Source organism: Chiloscyllium plagiosum, unplaced genomic scaffold, assembly GCF_037043375.1.
Source record: "Chiloscyllium plagiosum isolate Xiang-an unplaced genomic scaffold, Cpla_swu_hap1 HiC_scaffold_40, whole genome shotgun sequence".
Lineage (NCBI taxonomy): Eukaryota > Metazoa > Chordata > Chondrichthyes > Orectolobiformes > Hemiscylliidae > Chiloscyllium > Chiloscyllium plagiosum.
In genome coordinates, this window is record NW_028270178.1 from 49,443,602 (window position 1) to 49,448,488 (window position 4,887).

Sequence of the window (4,887 nt, forward strand, 5' to 3'; positions counted from 1 at the left end):
CAGACTCCCATGGGGAACATTGTCGACCACTGAAGTCCGCATAGATCACGCACACCTCTCTGCCCTAATCAATCCTCTTTGTTACTTCATAAAAGAACTCTTCCAATTTAACGAGCCATCATTTCCCACGCATAACGCCATTGCTGACTATTCGTAATCAGTCTTGCTTTTCCAAATACATTAATTCCTGTCTCTCAGGATTCCCTCCAACAACGTGCCCACCACCGACGTCAGACTCGCAGGTCTATAGTTGCCTGGTTTTCATTACCTCCTTTCGTAAATAGTCGTATCATGTTAGTCAGCCTACAGTGTTGTGGCACCTCACCTTTGATTATCGATGACACAATATTCAGCAAGTGACCAGAAATCACTTGCCTCATTTCCGACTGAGCTCTGAGGTGTGATCTGATCATATCATGGGGATTTATTTACTTGTATCCGTTTCAATACATCCAGTGCTTCCTCCACTCTAACATAATCTTTATTTCAAGATAACAACATCTATTTCCCCACAGACTACATATTTCATGCCACAGGTCAAGAGTTGTCAATTGGGGAAGGGCAATTATCATGCGATTTGGCAAAGTTAGGATGCAGAGAATGGGGTAGCAGAATGCAAGGGATGCAGAAAAGGGAAACGTGGAGCTGGTTTAAGAAACCGGTATTGCGTGTCCTTGATATGTATGTCCCTGTCAGGCAGGGAGGAAGTGATAAGGTAGGTTTACTAAAGAAATTGAATCTCTTGTAAACTGGAAGAAGGAGGCTTATAAGTTGAGAGACAAATGGTTCAGATGAGGCGATGGAGAGTTACAGATCGTCTGGGAAGGATTTAAAGAGAAACTTAAGAAGAGCAAAGAAAGGATATGAGCAGTCTTTAACAAATAGATAAAGGAGAAACCTAAAGCTTTCGATAGGTATATGAGAATTAAAAGGATGGCTAGGGTAGGAATAGGGACAGTCAAAGACAGAAGTGGGATGTTGAGTGCGGAACCTAGAGATCGGAGAGGTACTAAACGAACATTTCTCATTGGTTTTTAGTCAGGAAAAGGAGAATATTGTAGAGGAGAATAATGAGATACGAGATATTAGACTTAAAACGGTCAATGTTAGTTATGAAGAGGAGTTAGCAATTCCAGAAGGACTGAACGTAGGCCAGTCACCTAGGCCAGTTGGGATTTATCCGAATACTCTCTGAAAAGCCATGGAGCAGAAAGCAGAACATTTGGCTTTGATATTTGAGTCGTCATTGTCGACAAGTTTAGTACCAGAGGAATGGAGGATTCCAAATGTTGTGCTCTTGTTCAAGGAGGGCAGTAGAGATGACGCAGGTAATTATAGTTCAGTGAGCCGGACTTCTGTTGTAGAAAGGTTTTGGAAAGAATTATAAAAGGTAAGATGTATAATAATCTATAAAGCAACAATTTGATTTCAGATAGTCAACATTGTTTCGTGAAGGGCAGGTAATGTCTCACAAACCTCATTGAGTATTTTTTTTTGATAACGTGACCAAGAATGTAGATGAGGGTAGAGCAGTTGAAGTGTTATACATGGAATTCAGTAAAGCCTCTGATACGTTTCCACATGGTAGGCTGTTGGAAAATAATGCAGAGGCATGGGATGGAGGGTAATGTGGCAAATTGGATTGAAACTGGCTTTCTGAAAGAAGGCAGCGAGTGGTGATGGATGGAAAATATTCAAACTGGAGTCCAGTTACCAGTGGTGTCTCACAAGGATTTGTTTTAGGACAACTGCTGTTTATCATTTTTATAAATGACTTAGACTCAGGCATAGGTGGATGAATTAGTAAATTTGAAGATGACAATAACGTTGGTGGAGTAGTGGACAGTTTGCAACACGTTACAGGTTGCAGGGGGATTTGGTTAAACTGCAGAATTGGGGTGAGAGGTGGAAATTTGAGTTAAATGCACCTAAATGTGAGGCGATACACTTTAGGAAGAATAACAGTAAGGCAGAGTATTGGGTCAACGGAAAGATTGTTGCTGGTGTGTATGTGAAGAGGAATCTTTATGTCCATGAACATAGATCCTGAAAAGTTGCCACCCAGGTTGATAGTACTGTTAAGCTGGCATACGGTGTGTTAGTTTTCATTGGTAGAGGGATTGAGTTCCGGAGTCGCAAACACATGCTGCAAATGTACAAAACGCCATTGCCGTGGCAGTTGACATATTTTGTACATTTCTGGTCGCCGTATGTCGGCAAGGATGTGAAAGCATGGAAAAGGTGCAGAGGAAGTTTACCAGGATGTTGTCTGGTCTGGGGGGAAGGTCTGATGCGGAAAGGCTGAGAGAAATGGGTTTGTTCTTTTCGGAAAGAAGAAGGCTCAGAGGAGATTTGGTGGAGACAGACAAGATGATCAGAGAATTAAATAGGGTAGACATGAAAGTCTTTTTAATAGGATGATGACGTCAGCTTGTACGAGGGTACATAGCTACAAATTGAGGGGTGATAGCTCTAAGATAGATGTCAGAGGCCGGTTCTTTACTGAGAGAGCTGAAAGGGCGCGCAATGCCCTACCCTCCAGTGTGTTTAACTCAGCCACATTATGGAGATTTAAACAATTCTTGGATAAGCATATGGATGATCTTGGGATTGTGTAGGGGGATGAGCTGAGAATATTTCAGAGGTCGGTGCAACATTGAGTGCCTGTTCAGCGCTGTATTCCTTTATATTCCATGTTGTATGTCCTTCCCCACAGTAAACATTCAAACAAAGGACAGGATTCATATCTCCCCCATCTCGAGTGGCACCAAACAGAGACTGGCTTATTGATTTTTGAGGTGTCCCTCTACTCTTCGCAGACTCTTTTTTGTCCTTAATGTTATATAAAACCAGTTATGTCTGATTTCAGCAAAGCGACATGCTGCAATTGAGCGAGGTAGAATTCAAAACTATGATAGTCCGAATCGAATTCAGACGCGTTATCCATTACAACACTGGGCCGACCGAGCGCCGACTTCCTCTCAGCTTTTACTATGTGCAATGGAGACATTCAGATCGGGAGAAATAAGATTGAGAAGGTGAAGAACTAGCAAAGGTAATCAGCGTCACTGCATTAATTCATTAAGTCCCACTTTGTGAAGCAGTGCCTTTCCCTAAAAAAGGAAACACATTTGTCTTTAGGTGCCCCCTTCAGTGTTGTCTGCATCTCTGCTGAAAGTTTCCATTGTTGTATTCACAGTCACTACACGATTTCATGATCCACTTCAGTGAAATGTACTTTCATAATTTGAGTAAAGGGCTCTTCCCTTCAAGAGCCTGAACAAGTTCAGCGAGAAAACTCTGTTTATTTCTAGCCCCGGACCGAGAATAAGACGAGTTGAACGGCTCGCTTATTAGTGCCGCCGGCTCACTGGAGGCCAGCGCGTCAAAACGAGGCATTGTGACCATCAGCCTGTTCTGTGCCTTTCTGCAGTACATCTGCTGAATAACATCAGATTATCACAGCTCCGCTTTTTTCACATTGAAACACAAGGCGATAATATGAGCTGTTTCGAAACTTGGGGAAGGCAACTTTGCTGCTGAAGTTGGTTATGGAGTCAACGACAGACACAGGAATGTGTACAAGTCAGGTCACAAGGTTTACGGTCAGCATCACTGGAGGTCCCTGCTTAGGAGTCCGAGTTTTCATCACACAGACCTGGATATAATTTCCACGAAGATAATGAAGATATCTTTTCTCGTTTTCTGAATTATTCGAAGGAAAACTAATTCCTGCTTGCGTGCAAAGCACATACCCGGATCCTGCCAGAATCGGTCCAATGATTCTTTCCATCCGTCTATCAGGACAATGACAGCAGACTCACGGGAAACTACCACCGCAAATCCCCCTCCAATCATATCACCGTTCTGAGTTGGAAGTATCTGGCTGATTCTTCAGTGTCGCTGAGTGTAAATACTGGAACTCCCCCCATCGGTATCATGGCTGTATGTCCGTGCTGAGGAGTAGAAAGGTTCAGGAAAGTAACTCATCCCCTCCATCACTGTGGTAATTCGGGATATGAACTGAATCCTATCCCATTGAGTGACGACTATATTCCAGGAAAACGTTTCTAACAGTTGAAGGTTCCTATTAGACACCTGCAATCGTTTGGAAATAAGTTGAGAAGTGGAGCAGGACATTGAAATCTAGTGATCGGCAATGATGGCTGTGAGGCATGAGGCAGGAAGTGAGCTTGGAACTGGTGGTGCAAGACTCAGTGTCAGTGCTAATCGTTAAACTTTTACTGCCCAATGTTAACAATTACTTACACATTTCACCTCGTTAAATCTCCACAATGACCTTGTTCCTGTTGTTGAGGTCCCCTCTGTGTGTATTAACGTGTTTCATGGGCCCGGAGAGGATGAACACATCCTCTTTCTACTGTCAGTTTAAACAGGTGAAGGTATCAGTTTGAAATTAATGTAAGGGAAGATTATCTTTTTCTGTGCCTTTTCAGTGGAGAATGTTCAGCTGTAAACTCCCTGTATTTGTAAATTAGAGGACTGATTGCAATTCTCTGTGAGCAACATTGATCCGAAAACACATTTCCAAGTACTGTGAAGAAGTGCTTAACCAACTTCACATATGGATGAGTAAATTTCCGAAACGGGCGGCACCGTGGCTTAGTTGGTTAAAGCGCCTGTCTAGTAAACAGACGATCCTGGGTTCAATTCCCAGCGGTGCCTGTTTGTTGCATTCGTATTTGGGCTTGGTGTTTCAACTCTTTACAACTGCCGTGTCAACCAAGTCGGCGCCTTTTTGGACATTCACCCTGTTATGAATTGGAGACCAGGTTAAGTTACAACAGTGACTTTATTTTTAGTCCCGAACTATCAATAAAGTCTGTGGTTTCTTTCCGTTATTCCACAAGCACTTCTGCTTCTTAT

General features: G+C 42.8%; 1 non-coding gene across 1 annotated transcript; it reads left to right on the forward strand.

Moving 5' to 3' along the window:
• Positions 1-4,612: 4,612 nt before the first annotated feature.
• trnat-agu (transfer RNA threonine (anticodon AGU)) lies at positions 4,613-4,686 on the forward strand. The gene has a single exon. It is a non-coding gene; the product is annotated as a tRNA-Thr (tRNA).
• Positions 4,687-4,887: the final 201 nt, after the last annotated feature.